This window comes from Pimephales promelas, chromosome 15, assembly GCF_988280905.1.
Source record: "Pimephales promelas chromosome 15, fPimPro1.hap1.1, whole genome shotgun sequence".
In the NCBI taxonomy this organism is placed as follows: domain Eukaryota; kingdom Metazoa; phylum Chordata; class Actinopteri; order Cypriniformes; family Leuciscidae; genus Pimephales; species Pimephales promelas.
This window is the reverse complement of record NC_142783.1, coordinates 5,154,502-5,172,905: the sequence shown is the minus strand read 5'-3', so window position 1 is coordinate 5,172,905 and position 18,404 is coordinate 5,154,502. Positions and strand designations below refer to the sequence as shown.

At 38.2% G+C, this 18,404-nt stretch overlaps 1 protein-coding gene across 4 annotated transcripts in view; it reads left to right on the top strand.

Moving 5' to 3' along the window:
* Nucleotides 1-1,628: 1,628 nt before the first annotated feature.
* Nucleotides 1,629-18,404, top strand: part of numb (NUMB endocytic adaptor protein) — a 96,611-nt gene continuing 79,835 nt past the window's right edge. For 2 of the 4 annotated variants that reach the window (XM_089120040.1, XM_039674438.2), the window contains exon 1: nucleotides 1,647-1,794. The gene's annotated coding sequence lies outside the window, so the exon portion shown is untranslated. Of the gene's footprint in view, nucleotides 1,795-13,101; nucleotides 13,193-18,404 lie in introns of those variants that run through there. The other 2 variants (XM_039674447.2, XM_089120038.1) reach the window with 2 other exon arrangements.

The following is an 18,404-nucleotide window of genomic DNA, read 5'->3' as shown; positions in this document are numbered from 1 at the left end:
TAGTTGATGAATTTATGTAGCGTATTGTAGTTTTCATCTAGACATTGGTTAGCATATTCTGTCATGATAATCTATAAATCGTGTTCCCGGGGGCGGGCTTTATGTAAATTTTAGGGTTAGTGATGTCACTAGACTGTGAGGAATATCTGTAGTTCATACTAGCCAATTGTTGTAATAAAGCAATTTCTGAAACTTTCAGTTCGATAAAGGATTTTCTTTAAAAGCAAATATCTCCCTTTGCTTTGAACTTTGAGCGTTGTAACTTTGCAGATGTTGTTTAAGCTCAAACCGCAAAATTACACATTAACTAGAAAAGTGAAATCACAATCATCCACCCCTTTAAGAACAGTTGTGATATATCTTCTTTCAAAAGAGCTGAGCAATGCTTGCAATGGCTTTCGTGTGTTGATGATTCAAAACATTGCATTGTGTTTTTTACCATTCTTCTTGGAAGTCTAGATTATTTGATTTGAATAGTGCTATTACAGAGCATGGACAATATATGGATGGCTGTATTAGCCAATTCTTGCATTTTTATTATATCTGAATTGGCTGATTTTGGAAGCTTTTGTAACTATACTCATTTCATTTTTACTGTATAGTATAATTTTTTGCCTGAGTTTAGAATATGATATTCTAGATTGGAGATTTACTGTGAAAGAATAAATAGATTTATAATGTCAGACAATATTGCTGGAAAATACAATATTGGCCTGGTTTCACGGACAGGATTAGACCTTAGTTCAACTATAGGAGAGCTTTAATAAATATGCCTCATAAAAAATACTGGTGTTCATCTTGAGATTGAGATAATATAATCAATAAATCAATAAAACCAATAAAGAATAAATTATTATTAAAATACGTTACAATAAAATAAGTCTAATTTACAGTAGTCAACATTTGAATCAAAACCTTTTATCAAAGTTATGCATGAATTTTGAACAAACCCGTTCTTGTATTAGGACAACTTTGATTGACTTTTTCGATCCACTTCAAATGTTGACTACTGTAAATTAAAAAGCTAAAAAAAACCTACACAAACAATTATCTATAATTTAGCATAGCATAGGGTTCTATGGAATATAACTTCTGAATTTGCAATCTAATGTATAAAATTAATCATGTTAATATCAATGAAAAAAGTTTGAAAACAAGCAACTTTATCATAATTGCAGCAGAAAGGTTATTTTATTTTTAAATATGCAGTATTTGTGTGTTTTTGCATATATATATATATATATATATATATATATATATATATATGCTGTATATATACTGTATATATAAATGATAGCTGTGCAAAGAGTAATTGCATGTATATATTTAATAAAATGTGTAATGTGTATATATATATATATATATATATATATATATATATATATATATATATATATACACACACACATTACACATTTTATTAAATATATACATGCAATTACTACATGCAATTATATATAATATATATATATATATATATTCATTTATTACTTCGGTCACGTTAGTGTCATGAATGCTCCTCCGAGGCTAATTGTTCATGTTGTTAATAATTAATGAGCGCTCGTGCTCGTGTCAGCCCGTAGCCCCGCCCACCAGCAGATCAGCGGCTGACGGCTGAACCCGGCGAACAGTCAGTCAGAAAGATACACACACACTCAACACGTCCAGCCATCATCTGGGGAATATAACACTTTATTTCACTGGTCGTGTAAATCTTTGAATCTGTGTGATCGGGTTCACGTAACGTTACATCTGTGGATATACGAGCAGTTCATCTGACCCGCCGCTGAACAGGTGAGTCGATTCACCTTTACCTATCCGTCTGAACCAGGCTGATGATCGGGTTGATGATGTTATTGTAATAATAATGCCGATGTTTGTAAATTAATAGCGATGGTTTATGATGTTATTGCTAGCTAACCAGCTAACAGACTGTTTGTCTTAGAGTTCATAAGGTAGCATCCGGCTAAGTGAGCTGCTAACAAGCCACTAGCGAGATCAAATGACTCAAACTGATGGTTTCTGTGTAAAAACAATGTGTCTTGTGTGTTTCGTGTCGAGGGTTTGGCTGTGGTTTACTGGGTTATGGGTTTGGGTTGTTTGTTGAAGAGTTGCTAACTGAGCTAGCCGGTTAGCAGCTCACCTGCCACAGATTCACAACACTTCACTAAATACACCATTACTGTGATCACATATCATGTACTCTGTTATTATGAACACCAGAGTAGTGGAATATCTTATGTTACGAGGTATTTTTGGGCTATTGACATCCAGTAAACAGTAATTCATGCCTGTAATTGCTTCAGTGGTTGGACATGCTTAGGATGGTCAAGTTAACGCTGGCATAGTTTGACATGAGTCAGGAACTTGACATCTTTTTTGTGTTTACCACTTTTTAATCATCAATCTGCTTATACATCTAGTGTTTCAAAACAACCATTGTGTGTAGCTGTCACACTCCAGAATGATGGTTTGGTGAAGAGGGACAGGTCTGTAAAGATCATAGTCTAGGTCACATAACAAGAAGTCAGTCACATCTCAGTTATCACTTGACATAATGTTTTGATGTGCAACAGTTTAGTGAACCTTTATGTAAAATATAAAGAAAATAGTTTGCACAGTTACCATACTAGATCAGGCTTTTACTCGTATAGCATGATGACATAATGAGAATGTGGAGGGGAAAACACCTCGCTTTTATTCAGAAGCCCAAACTGAGCAGAAATATGCAATTAGATAGTCAAAAAGTTAGATGAAACTGAGGCTCAATGTAAGTGAACGAGATTTATAACAGTATTGCGGATTATCGACATAAAACAGGCCTATTTTTATCAGTCGTCACCAAATCTGCCAATAATATGTCTTAGTAAGATGATATTCAAATGCTTAGTTTATAATCAAAGCTCTGTAGTTTTAATGCAATGCAATACAATGATGATTGAGAGATGAACAAATAACCCTTCCTCAAAAGCCTGATGATCATATTTGAGTGTGATTTTTCTAAAAATGATATTTGGTTAATCAAATAGCTAAGTTGCTATTGCTAAGCAAGTAGATATTTTACTAACAATATAAAAGTTATCTTACTTTTACTTTTAATCAGTGCAGGTTTCACAACAGAAAGACACGAGCTGAAGGAGGACGTTTGTTCAATTATACTAAAAGACCTGGCTTTTACTTGATGATAAAGTCTAAACAGACAGATTGTCGTAGATTGTGTGCAACAGGTTTTACAGCAAAGTTTTGATCATCCAGAGGCCTTAGAAACTGAAGTATCCAACATGATTACAGCTACAGTTTGGCTTTAGTGCTAAGCTCTGGTTTTAGCGATGGTCTCTGCCCTCGTCCACATGTAGAATATCAGGCACTTTCTGATCAGATAATTACACAAGGCTTAGTCAGTGACGTATTCATCGTAAATCTACCATAAATACCAACCAAAACCAAACAATGTTGGATTTCCATTGAACACCGATAGGTTTAGTTGTAACCACATGTTCAGGGTTTGGCTTTTCTCAGAAGTTTGATGACATTGGGAAACGAGTGTATCCAGTTGATGAGTCATCAGAATGGGAGTTGCTATCAAACTGCACACTTACGATGGGCTTTCTCGTGGGATGAAGTCATTTCTCATTTCCTTATAGAGGCCAGGCTTTGCCGAGATACAAATCGAGAGGGTGCTCTTATCTGTTTACTCGGCTACCTTTGGTTCCAGCGGTCCTGCGTTGCTCAGCGGTTAATCATTATTCACGTCCAAAACTCTGTACCCTCGCCAGTACGCTTCATTTGGACGGTGTTTTCAAATGATTGTGCTCAAGGTTGCGCATGTGTAAGCCTACTATAATGTGACTGATTTTGCAGTTGGCCGTACTCTTTTCTTTTCTGTCGTGGATGATTTGGTCTTCCCTCCGTTCTTCTAATTTATCAGGACTGCGTCTGCTCCGTTTCACATTCCCTGTTTTATAGGTGCGTGCAAAGAGAGGTCACGGCTCTGGATGAACGGCTGAGTCACGTGAGCCGTGCGGAGATATTACTGCCGTTTCTGCACATGGACTTTGACCTGGTGTGTGTCCAGTTCTCTGACTTACTGCTGACATCACAGTCAATGACAGCACATTCATGAAATGTTATCTGGGAATCCAGCCGTATAGCCTACCTCCTTTTTCACCAAAATGGAGCTGTGTTTGATCTGCGAATCACTCTCAGAACCACCTTTGGAAATCTCTTACTTCAACTTCTGAAAACATAAGTAATTTAATTCAGTGTGTTTGATGCAAGTCGGAAGTTATTTAAAAAGTTGCGATAAATTGGAAGCAAGTAGCGTTGACCATATATGGCCTGTTTACACCGGGTCACTTCATTGCTGATAGTTACCTGATTTATTTAAACGATTCCATTACACTAAGGCTGGCCAACGATTAATCGTGATTAATCGTATCCAAAATAAAAGTTTGTGTGTACATAAAATATGTATGTGTAGTGTGTATACTCACTAGGGGTGTAACGGTACATGTATTCGTATTGAACCGTTTCGGTTCGAGGCTTCCGGTTCGGTACGCATACAAACCGAACGATTGCTTGGACCATTTTTCCTGCCGGCAAAATTCGAGCTGATGCGGCCAACACAACGTTGCGCAACATCAAATGGCAAGCGTAATGAAAGCAGAATGAAACTGCGCTGCTCGTTATGTGCTTCATGGATCGTTTATCAGTTCGGACTACCGATTCTTTTGAACAGCTCATAAACATGAACGATGGGAGCCGAGTCGCGGCTGGAGGGGAGCCGTTCTTTCTGTCGTTCTTTTTTTCCTATGCGTGTTTTACACAGATGCATTAGCTCCTCGGTTAAAGGGGAAGGGGCGCACCCAGCGCAGGGGTGATAGTTGTGCACGCGCGTGCATCTTTTACTCTTACGTTATCTTTTATAACCCTACGTGCCTATGTCATTATGTGCACGCTGCCATCACATGGTTACTCCAGTTAAAAAAAAGCCATAAAGTAAGGAACTGCTTGTATTTATTTACATTGCATTTTGCGTTCATGTTATTGTATCTACAGTATATATTTACAACTTTAAATATTTTTTGTTTTTTCTTGTGGTATTGTATGAATAACATAAGTCAACAGCTTTACACATACCCACACTTTGTACTAAATGTACAATTCACCATGGATTTAATGTCACTAACTGGAACCAGTTTGGCTGGAATGGTGAAATGCTTTCAAGTACTTCACACATCTTTTTCCAGCACTTCAAAATTCAAATATTATATAAATAAATATATATTTAAATGTTATTTTTAATGTGATGACCAAAACATTATTTGTTCATCCTTCAAAGATGACCCATTTATAAACCTGAAAGTTTCAAGATCTAGGAAAACTCACACTTATTTAAAAATATTTTTTCTTTAAACAAATAGTAAATTTCTCTGGCATTTCTTTCTTTTTGCTGTATCGAAAACGTACTGAACCGTGACTTTAAAACCGAGGTACGTACCGAACCGTGATTTTTGTGTACCGTTACACCCCTAATACTCACACATGCATGTATATATTTAAGAAATAATTGCATACTGTATACATATTTATACATAATTTACATTGAATATAGATATTAATATTTTATATATTATTAACACATTTTTCTTAAATATATGCATGTGAATGAATTTTTATATACAAAATAATTGTACACAGTACACACACATATTATGTAAACACAAACTTTTATTTTGGATGCGATTAATCGCGATTAATCGTTGCACAGCCCTAAACTTGGTCACAAAATGTGTTTCCGCAAAACGGATGTAAATCCACGCTGATCTTCAGTTCCCGCGCAGATATAAAGGAGTTCACGTCAACGAAAGCAACAGATATGAGCTGCATTTGATTGACCATCGGCTAATTTCAAAATCAAAGCCGATTGTTGGATAATAGGAGCTTCATTTACTTTCAATTTGAATTTTCGCTTAATTTCACTTTGGTTTGCAATAGTTTGCGCGTTGTCTTGATGAAGAGATGCTCATCTGTGGTTGTGTGTGTTGCAGTAGCGTCGTCATATCTGACTATAACATGACATGTAGCATATAACACGCTCTCACACGTTAATTTTTTTAGCATTGTTGAATGGGAGGAGTAAAATGTATGTGGTTTCAACAACCACCTGCAGTGGCCAGGTTTTTAAAAACAGGCCCATCATGATGCACATCCGGACTATTGATTGATTGGATGGATGGAGGAAGATTTGAATGCGAGCTTGCAGTCGATTTTAAGAAAGTCATGGGGTTTAAGTGGACTAAATTGATGGAGAAGCAGAGAGAAAACACCATAAGATCCGGATATGAGATTTTGATTACATTAAAACGTTACTGAATTTTGCAGGGCTTGACATTAACGATGTAATGATTCTCTACAGAAACATTTTTTGTTATGCTGGTTTTACGTCTACTCATATTCTGATAGCAATCACTATTTTAAGCAGTCTAAATGTCTTTTTATATCTTCTGTGGAAGGTTTAGGACCATAAAATGGTTGTTCAATCATTGCATTCAGTTCCAAAATGGCAGATATGGCTGGCAAACATTTATGTTTGTTATTGTAATAGCCTACTGTTACTCACTGTACTGTAGCATTTTCTCACCGGTGAATGACATGATGTAATCCAATAATATCGCTTCTGGTCAGTGCATGTTGTGTTCATGTGTTTTTTAAGGAGGCTTCGTTTTGAATGGCGATTTTCAGGGAGGTTGGGATCGCATGCGTTCAAGCTAGCAGGCTAAATTTAGCATTTCTCTCCCAGATCACCTATTGCACCTTCAACACCCGCCAAATACGTGTGTGTTTCAGCTAACTTCTACTAGCCACTTTGGCGGGTTGCATTTTATATATTTTTCAATTGTAGTCTTTTAAAAGGGTTGGGATTTTTACTCATTGCTGCAGATTTTGTTCTTACACCCAAAGTGTGGCACATAAATCCTCCTCTCAGCACTAAACTGAGTTCTTTCTTACTGCTTATAGCGCTTAAACTGTCAAATGCACACAAAATAATGTCAAAATGCCTTGGCGGGTATTTACGTAAACAGTCATATGGCCCCATTCTCTCTTGCGCTGCTGCTTCGCTAGCATCGTGGGCATCGGGAGTTAAGAGCCTCTGGCCCTGTGTCCACAGACAATTCACCCAGGTGTAGGTGGGGGACAAAAGTCCTCAACTTCAATTGACCTCTCTGTTGCAAAGCTACTGGCGTCACTCCAGTCACTCTCCATCTTTGTGAGTCTGAGAGCTGTCAATCAATCCCCGTTCAGCCCCGCCCTCTTTCGTCCCCTTTGTCTCTGCTAGGCTCTGCCCACTTTTCCAGCATTTTTCTAATATTGCCAGTTAGGCTCTGACCAGGGGTTGAGTAACACTTCAGCGCCGATTAAAAATATCTCATACCCTAAAACAAATGTTTTGCATTTGCAGCAGTTTGCATTAATCTTTGAGTTATGACAACTAGGGTTGGGTATCGTTTGAATTTGAACGATTCTGATTCCGATTCCTTGTTTCGATTCCGGTTCCTAACGATTCTCGATTCCGATTCTTTTAAGAGGCAGGGTCAAAAAAGTTTAGCTAACCTTGCTAACCAACAGCCTTTCTGAAGGAAATACTCCTTCTGTAATAATACTCCTTTTGTCACAAATTTTGCCGAGATTTCGTTATTTTTAGAAAAGTGAAGCCACACTTTGGATCGCCGACGTAAGGTACTCATGTTCGACTTGCGTGGTTATGCCAACACTTCCAGTAGACGCTTCTTCATTGGTGTTGTTCAGCGGTTTCTTCTTCCGCTCGGCGGACTGTGAATATCGAAACTAGGAATTGAAATTTGAACTTTTGAACGATTCCGGGAAAAAATGAAAAGTTAGTCTCGGTTCCAATTGTTACTCGATTCTCGATACCCAACCCTAATGACAACTTGTAATGACTTAATCATTTGTTGCATAAACCCATTTTTTTAAAAGTTGATTACTTAAAGCTGCAGTCTGCAGGTCGCCATCTCTGTTCGAAATCTGCAATTGCAATCAGGGGTTATTAATGACCCCTCTCACATTCTGTTTTCGGAGTTTGAATGGCTACCCTCGGGAAGCAGACTCCGTTGTCCGCTTTGTCGGACACAGAGGAGGAAAGTAACCTTCATCCCGAGGGCCGTCCAGCTTATGAACTTGAACTTTAATAGGAGTTAATGATTTCTTCAGGTTTTAGTTTTTTAATGATATGTGCTGTGTAGTGTTGGTTGTGCAATGTGCTTATGTAAGCTACTGTAATGTGCCTTCAAATTTCCCCCTGGGGACAAATAAAGTTGAATGAATGAATGAATGAATCATGGTGTGGATACTGCCATTCAGAATCACAGATTATTTTTTTGGAAGTATGACCAACAAAAGAATTTTCACTGGAAAATGTCATCTGAACTAGTAAGAAATATCCACTTTTTTTCTGGTTCTGACATTGCTGTAAATTGCACTGATTAAGTCTGAAAATCACTTATCATATCACGCTAAACCATGCAAATTAAATACTTTGTTCTCAAAGTGTTAATGTTAACGACGTCAGCATTGCGTGACTACATGTCATCATGTCCTTCCGATATGTATCCTTGTTTTTTCGCATGGGTCCGGTTGCAGTCTCTTTTTTTTTCTGTAGGCACTCTGAAGTCCAAACGAAGTCTTTTGCATTTTATAGTGGGTGAATCTCTAGTTAACACTGGTGATTGTCGTTTGAACCTTTCTGGATCTGCCATCAAATTGATAGGTTTAATTATATCAAGTGCTTTGAGAAAAGGCTATAAATCTCCACCTCCAACATCCGCACACTCATAGCCTACACTCTTTGAAAAAAGGGTCCATTGGGGTTCTGTATATGAAGAGTTCAGATGCAAAAGCCTCTAAATGCCATTTGAAATTTTCTCATAAAATGACCATTTTTATCAAGCTTGTATATTTAAGTTCAGTAATTTCACTTAAATGACAATTAATAGGTAATCTTCATTGCCATTTAAGTGAAATTACTGAACTTAAATATACAAGCTTGATAAAAATGATCATTTTAGAAGAAAATTTCAAATGGCACTTAGAGGCTTTTGCATCTGAACTCTTCATATGAAGCATAGGAATCTTTACTCAACTCCAAAGAACCTTATGCTAAAAAAGGTTCTATAATGACAAGAAAGAAACCTTTTGGCACAAAGGTTCTTTATAGGCTATTATTCAGTCATATATTACATTATTCTGCAACATTTTGGAGTTGTAATTAACCTATTGTTTATTAAACTGTTGTAGTAACTTAATATCACATTTTAATCATGCTGATTTTTAGAGGAGATAAACTGAAATGACACTCTTCGTGTGATATTTATTAACTACATACAGTGATATACATTTTCTAACCTCCATATCTTGAATTTTGTGACCATTCACATGCATTCATAAATACATTTTAGGGTCTTGTTGTTTGTCAATAATATGAAATACTTAATCCGAAAAGGACTAAACAAATGATAATGAATTAACCCAAAAGGTTCCATATAGAACCTTTTTCCTGGTTACACAGAACCCTAAAGGGTTCTTATTATTGAACCCTTAAAAGGGATTCTGAATAGAACCTTTTAGGGGTTCCAAATATGTAGCGCTGAATGATAGAACGTTTTCTTCTGAGAGTGTACTAGCCGAGACTCTTCTTTATGTATACAGATGCGTGTGTACAGATGAGTGTTTACTGATGTGTACAGAAGTGATTTAATGACGCAAAGGCAATCGAATCTCTGGTGGAAATCCACCAGTACCACTGAAATTTAAAACATTATTACAAGCTTACCGCTTTAAATCGAGCTAAGGCAAGCAGAGAGTTTTGAACACTGGCTGGTTGTGTAATTTCTCAAATATGTATTTTAGATCATTTTTAACCCCAAAAAAGCCACGGACTGCAGCTTTAAAAAAAGTTGTTACGACAACTTATTTCAACATAATTGAGTGGTGGTGCTGGGCTGGACCCAATTAATCTGATGTATTTCAGTTCAAACTAACATCTAGCGTTGCATATGTTAATTTATTTAGCTTGTAAATTTAATGAACTAGTAAAATATTATGTTGTTGACTCTATCAATGTTGTATATTTATTTACATGTAGCCAAACACTACTCTTCTACTCTTCAGCAAAATGGTTACCACAAAAACTTCAACATGGCAGAAATGGCCCAAGACTGTATATTTGTCTATACAACTTTGAAAAATTCATCAAGCTGTTTTAGTCCTCGGATTGTTTTTTTCCCTAGTTGCATGAGTGGAGTTCAGTATGTAGCTTTATAATGAACCAACACCACTGTGTGTAGAGAACCTTATCAACATGCAGAATAATGCTAATCATAATTAAGTCTCAAGCATCGTTAATGCTCATGCTAATAGAGGCATTTGTATCTTTAGACCATCTGCTCTCATTCCCCGGATCTCATTTTACAGGAACACAATGCTGGTGTTAATGAGGACTCTTGACTTTAATAATGTTGAAACCTGCCTGCCAGTTTCACCTATCAGCGAGTGTCGTAAGAGGAAGAACGAGACACTCGGAGGACATTGCGAAATTCCTCTGAAGCTCGTCATTACTAACCTAATAATGTCCCTAAAACTGCATGAGGTCTAAAACTTCAGCAATTCTTCACGTTACACATCTACATGTATTTTCAAAGTGTTTCCTGATTCCCACAAGATTCTGTGAGACTCTGGGGGATGAACAACATCAGTTTATGTGTTAGCGGGGGAATGCACCCGGAAGGTTCACTTTAGCCCCTTTTCCACCAAAGCATTTTGAGAGCCGGTTCGGAGCCGGTGCCTGCGCGCGAACCAGTTCTTTGTGTTTCGACAGCCAAAGAACCGGTTCTCGGCCAGGAAAACTGGTTCCAAAGCGGCACCAACTCTTTGCTGGACTAGAACCATTCTTTTAGCACGTCATGTTTACATAGGGGGCTGGTGCGGGTTTAGATGTGTTCTAAACATCTTTTCTGACCATAATACAGGATCGCAAAGCCAGGAGAAACATTTGCAGAAACACGATGGAGTCCGCCTTTGTTGTTAAGCTTGAAGTTGGCGCAAGCACTTTTATTTTTTATTTGAAACATAAGCAAAGAAAACAGTCACGATATAGAACAAATAAATGGAAAGGAAAAAAGACACAAGACAGGGGTACATAACTTATCAGAAAAGATTACATATCAAAAACGAAAAGATTAAAAGACTTACATATTTCAATTGTTTTTAAAGCCTTCTTGGTACACGAGTTAGAGATAATCACAAAGTAATGTACTTGCAAGCGTTCTAGCGACGTACACAGTGACGTAACGGCGTCTAGTCAGTGGAAAAACAAACAGTTTCTGAAGCGGTTCGGAAGTTGAACCAACTCCGAACCAACTTTGAACCAGCACCAGTTCCGAACCAGTTCTTTTTCGGTGGAAAAGGGGTATTTTAAAGTTTAAAATTAAGAGCCCCAAGCCCTTTTCACTGACCAATTTGAATGGAGTAAAAAGTCTTTGATTTGACTTGGACTTTAAAGCAGATTCAAACTTTACAACCATGCTGCTGTTGTTAGGATGCCAAAAATTTTAATAAAGTAATAATAATAGTGTTTGTTATTAATATTAGTATTATTGTGATTATTATTATTATACCTAAGAGACTATTGCAATATAACAGCACTGTAAAATAAATGTAAATGAAAAATAAATATTTCACAAATATTTTACTTTACACAATATTTGTTCTAAAATTACAATACTTATGTCTTAATTTCTTCTAAATTTTAATTTTGGAAGAAAACCGCAGTTTCTGTTAAAACAGGTTTACATGTGTCCCATTAATCTAGTGAAATGCTAACCATCTGTCCACAAAATTGTTGAATATGTTGGAAATCGCAGTGTAAAAGTACCGCCCACACACTATAAGATAACCATGCTGATGTTAGGCCTATTCACCCCCGACAGTCCTTGGTAGAGTCCTGATTATCCTGACGGCTATTCCGATTATTTGATCAGATTCTCCTGTGGTGCGATGTGTGTTAAGGGAATACTTCAGGATTTAGCATTACACGTTGTATTAGTAGAAAACCTGTAGTATTTTCGAATTACCATGCTTTCCACCCTCATATCCCCCTGAGACGAGAGATTTATGTATTTTTTTGTCTGAATTTGTGGATTGCATATTTTTACACATTCGATATATTATATGTTGAATATTGTTATAAAAACAGAGGCTGCAGAGTGTCACATCACATTACAACGATGTGCACTGTCTGTAGAAATAGTTTTGCATGCTCAAAGTCTAGTGTGACCATGGCTTTAGACTGTAATTCATTTGGAAACACTTCTATAAGATATACAGCATCTCATCTTGTTTACCAAATGATAAACCTGTCCACATGTCATTTACAACTCTTTTCTTTCTCTTGTGGGACAGAAGATGTTCGACAGATGTTTATGCTGCTGTTGTCCAAGCATTGACAGTGAGTCAAATATTTAGTGACCATTTCCAAAATTGACAAAAATCATCAACTTTCTCATAGAAAAGAGCAGCGTGAACATTCTACTAAACGCCTCCTTTTACGTTCCTCTGAAACACTAAAAAAAGAGAGATTGTTTTTGGGGTTAACCATCACCCTAATATACAAGAGGCTTTTGTGAAAGACAAGTGTCAAACGTGAAAGGGATGATTCAGTGCTCTAAGCTTCTTGATAGCAAAGCTACTTACCAGGATAAGAGTGTTATGATCAGTGTTAACGCAGCTAAAGACCTGTAGTTTGAGCGCAGTGCTTTTGTTCTCTGCTTGGTTATCGTCGTCAAGGACAGCCGCATGCTAATCTGCAACCTGTGGCACACTGATATCCTCTCTGTAACCCGCACACGTAACGTCCTGCATGTGCGTTAGCGTAAGAACAGCAGTGGTGTGATCCTGGTTCCCTGGAAACAGATCCGAGCGGGTCTCCTCTTCGGCCGAGCACGCGCTCAGATGCTGGCTTGCTGTCAGAAACGGGCTTGATCGTGGCAGAGCCGCTGAAGGCTCCTCGCTGACACCAAATCTGTTCTGTTTGCTGCATCATGACTCGCTCGCATGCTTGTGTAACCCGAGTCCTGTCGTGCTACGCTGCGCTCGCTGTGTTGCTTTTGTGACTGAGGTGAGGTCAGGATGTTTCCTGTGGTTTGTTTGTGGGCAGAGTGTTTCTATTTACAGCACTCATAAAATAGGCTTTGTCATGTACGTTATTCTAGCTGAATTTCGACATGCGTTTTCTGCCTGTAGTCATTCACAATTTTGTCAATTTAGTTGCAAGATGTGCTTTTTTTTCTACACTGAAAAGAGCAATTTGGTGTGCTATTTATTTTGAAACTGACAGTCAGTAGAAAAACTGAATTAGTGTTTTCTTGTAAAACATGCTCCAATAAACTATTCAATTTAAAATATTTTTCCCCCTTTTTTAGGCCGTCTTAACATTTCTCTGCGTTTCTCCTCTTCTCTAGCTCGCTTAGTTGTCTAATTCTCTAAACCTGCCATTGTGTATTACGACTATTGTTGGCACTGACAATTTTAAGTCGCTTTGGATAAAAGCGTCTGCTAAATGCATGGAGACAGTGTAATAAAACTGCAGCCCTGTGTTTTGAGCTGAAGATTGCTGATGCAGACGTTTGATTCAACACTGATGATTCAAATGTGAACGCGCACATAAGCCACACAGGCACATATTGTGCTTTCCAAGAGCTCCCTCCCTCAGATAAGACTAGAGTAACGTGGGAAGAATGTGCATTCCTTTCCTGAAGAGGAGGAGGAGGAGGAGGAGGGATGGCAGTGCGTTTCCTTCTCTGACTTCAATCAGCAGACAATCCTCAGTCGTTCAGGCTCAGAGATCCGTGTGTGTGTGTGTGTGTGTGCATCTCTCACACCCTTTTTCATTGAAATGGTGCATGGCTTTCTTGGGAACGTTTACATTAACTTGAAACTATGTTGCCAAACGATCAGACCAAAACTGATGCAAAGTTACTTAATGTGGTATGAGGCGGTAGTACAGTCTTAAATTTGGGTTCAGTAAGATTTTCAAAAAATGCAGTAAAAACAGAAATATTGTTACATTTTTACATATTTTTCCAATTACAAAAAAAAAAATCTATTTTTGTAAAATGTATTTTTTTTATGGTGATCAAAGCTCATTACTCTAGTCTTCAGTGTCACATGATCTTTCAGGTAACGCAGGCTCATCCGGGTTACTGAAATCAGCGCTTTTGTGGAAGTTTTGCGTTTGATGGGGTCATAAAATATTAAAACTCAGTCAAATCAATATTTTGTGTACAGTTATTTAATTATGCCACCCAGTATCGTGGACTCGCTCTCTCTCTTGTTTCATACGAACACAGCCGCTGCCATTTTGAGTGTGGCTATGAGATGATAAACGTGTACAATTATAAAACAGTTTCATCTCAGATCAATATCTCTTTTCCCCACAATTATTTACGTGGTGGAATGCTGTGTAATAAGTGGTAAGACTGTTTACCGTATCTCTTAAAGGTGCTGTATGTAACTTTTTAACTCTACGAAAGCATAAAAATACCATATCTGCAGATATTTAGGAAACATGCAAAGTTGACATTTGTTTCTCTGAAAACCCCTTCTACAGCCTGTTATTTTACATATTATTTTAGACATTCATGTCGGTTTTGGTTTTGGTCTGTGTGACTCCGCCCACTGCCAGGTCACCCAATATTTCGACTCCCCAGGATGCCAGTTTAGGAAATACAGCATATCGTAGCCTTGGAAATGAGCAAACAAACTGGGTCAGAGATTGCAGATTTACACACAACCTAAAAAGCCTCGATATCCATCTAAAAATCTCTAGTCTAGAGAGCATAGTAAAACGCAGATAATCAACTTACATTATGCAAGTCTCCTCGGCTTTTGTTGTCAATTGCGCTCGTTCCTGTTGCATGTCCTAAAACTAGTAACCAACATGAGTGTCGAGTCTGAGCAGGAGGGGGCGGGGAATCTGGACTGCAGTACCGATTTCAACCACTATTTTACATTCTTACAGACTGCACCTTTAAATGTCTAGTTTGAACGCTAGAAACTGTTTTCTTTGCAGAAACTTTGCATTTAAACTTTGCTAATCAAATATTTAATCTCATATCAATATTTTGCATCTAGTTATTTATTTGTATGGGAAGTATACGACAATTCACCATGACGTCACAACAATAATAGACGTTCTTCCGGGTGGCAAAAGCCGAAGCGTCCCTATGGCAACACTAGTAAATTGCATGGAGGAGACACACCGCCGGCAGAAGCCTAATCTACATTTCAACAGTTGATTCAAAAACAGACGTGGTGGAAATTCGGACATAGTTAACATGATCATTAAAGCTTAGATTCTTTGATCTAGAGACGTGCACTCCCAACGCACTAGACCGCGGCGCGGGACTAGATCTGATGGCCGAGTGCGGGCGGTAATGCACTCTGTGTGTGCGGATTGCAGGAGAATAAAACGATTCGCGGGACTCCCGCAAACTAGAAATATCTATGAATAAAACAAATAAAAACGAATACATTTGTATTCATCTGTTGCAGAAAAGCAACAAGAACAACTAAAACAAAATAGAAATGACTTACATGGCAGAGTTTCTTTTTATAACGTGACTGCCGCGATGAGCGATGTAGCCAATCACAGACATATGTGTTGATTTATTGAACGCATTGGCCAATCAGAAGCATTTACGATGAAGAAGCATTTACTCACCGCTCAAAAGAAAGTAACATAGAAAGTAATAGAAATAACTAAGTTAGTTGAGAACGTCAGTTAAATAACGACCCACGTATTAAAATGGTTTGGTTTAAATCGGGCTCAGGCTCATAATTAGAAGACGACATGCACTTTTGACGACGTCCACTCGCTTTAACCTCCTCACCCACAGGTTCTGCTGGATAGATTTACTTTTTTCTGAAGGAAATCGATAAAAAAACCTACACCTTTTGCTGTATATCTGGTGGCGCAACCCCAAACACAACATATTTTCGCCATAGATTCAACTTTGATCAACAACAATGATTTTAACTGTGTAACTGTTCAGTTGCCGGCTGGATCTCTTCAGTTAGTCAATGGAAGCCGCTCGCGTTCTGCCACCTGGAAGTATCGCGGTGCCTATTGTTTACAAACATTCTGAAATGCCCTATAGCTGTGTAATAAGCAGGATAATGTACATCCAGCCGATTGTTATCTCAGAATAAACCCCTTCAGGCAAGACCTCCGCTTCCTGATCACTCTGTATGATAACCGTCTTGATGTACATTATCCCTTACTTATATATGTCGTCTTACAGTTGGAACAATACAGTATTATAGTGTATATATAAGATGACCCCCCCCCCCCCCCACACACACACACACTTTATAATCCCTTTATGGTATAGAGATCTCATGGCATACGGTTCTTGGTACCAATTTTGCTACCACATACAGCAAAGTCAGTTTGAACTATTTTTTCCAATTTATTTAACTATTTGAGAAAAATATTAAATTCAATTTAATGACTTTTATGATGGTAAATCTATGAAAGCATTGAAGGCAACATATCAGGCTGTTTAAATGAAAATATTGATGATATTGAGAAATATTGCTTATAAAAAAATCAAGTGAAAAATAAGCATTCATGAAGAGGACGCAACTTCACGCCCCTCTTTGTGCACGCATGCACATCGAGAACCAGGTTTGACTAGGTACTACTGGTACCACTGATACTTGATACCGTGATGTTTAAAATTTTCTAGTACCGAATAATTTGACAAAACTATCCTCGGATATAAAACAACCTAATTTATTCAGTCGTATTTCTAAGAAGAGAAACAATACGGTAGTATTTAATTATATTTTGAATGAACTTTTATTTGATATTTTCAGGTTTTATTTTACTGTGCATTTATCATTTTTCGTTACTATTTCTAAATTTGGCTATTTTTATATCAGTTTTCATTTCAGTTAGTTCAGTTGCGAATGTTTTTGGTTTTTTTTGGTTAAATTTTTTTTTCGTTTTTTTTTTTTTACTTTAAAAACAATGAGCGGGATTTCAGTGTGTCTGCGGAGAAAGTGGCGAGGAATCCACAATCTCTGATATTTCGCATTTGGACTGCAGTACCGATTTCAACCACTAGTTTTCATTTACTTTTACATTTATTCATTTAGTTGGCGCTTTTATCCAAAGCGACTTACAATTGCTATATATGTCAGAGGTCGCAGGCCTCTGGAGCAACTAGGGGTTAAGTGTCTTGCTCAGGGACATATTGGTGTCTCACAATTGATTCGAACCTGGGTCTCTCACACCAAAGGCATGTGTCTTATCCACTCCGCCATTTGCGTCTAGTTTTCATTCTTACACACTGCACCTTTAAATGTCCGTCTAGTTTGCACTTGCCGCGTTAGCAACTGCTTTCTTCGGTGAAACTTTGCATTTAAAGAGCTAATCAAATATTTAATCTCAGATCAATATTTTGCGTCTAGTTATTTGTGTGGCAAGTATAGCCGTGTAAAAAGCAGGATAATGGTCCTTCCTCCTTATTTGGTGGAAATGGGGCCAGATTGGGCACCCTGCTGGGATAAAAGCGGTAGCACAGGGTGTACTGGACCCGAAGCTTGAGGCATTCTTCCCTCGACCCGACAGAAGCCCTCGCTGTGCTTGAGCAGAAATCACCTGCCCTCGGTAAGCCATCGCTGTCTCTCTCTCTCTCTGAACGATCCAAGCTTCATTCACAGCGAGGTCCCGGCCCGTACGCTGATGGAGCTGCTCTCTGCTTCAAAGCAATCAAAGCACCTCTGCGGTCGCTGCCACGGGGTAATTTTCCATTAGTCGGACTTCTTTTGCTCCACTGCACGCATTGGTCCGCGGATTGGCGATCTCTCCGAGGCTTCTCATGCAATACAGTCTCCATTGTCTTGGACGACACACAATGAGTTCTTTCAGTTTGCTCAGTTGAAGCCGTGGGCCGAAAGGGAGAGAGATGGACGGATTGGGCGCCTCAGGTGTCACTCAGGTGGGGAATGTTAAGCGCTACAGGCCTCCTCGAGTGGTCGGACTGGTCGGGCAGGAATGGGATGTGATGAAATTCCCTCGCTCTGGTTAGATCCAGCAGATCGGCTCCTGTTACCCGTTCTCTCAGTGTTGTCTTTCACACACAGCACCAGAGCAGCTCTTATCTGCTGTGGTTGGGGTTGATTCATGCACCAAGCCCTTGTGGAACTGAATAAAGCCTTTACAAACAATTATTGTTTACGGCAAACATGACGTTGTTAGGCGAACAATGAAATCTGTTTTTTTTTTTGTTGTTTTTTTGCCAAATTCCCAATAATAATGTTCT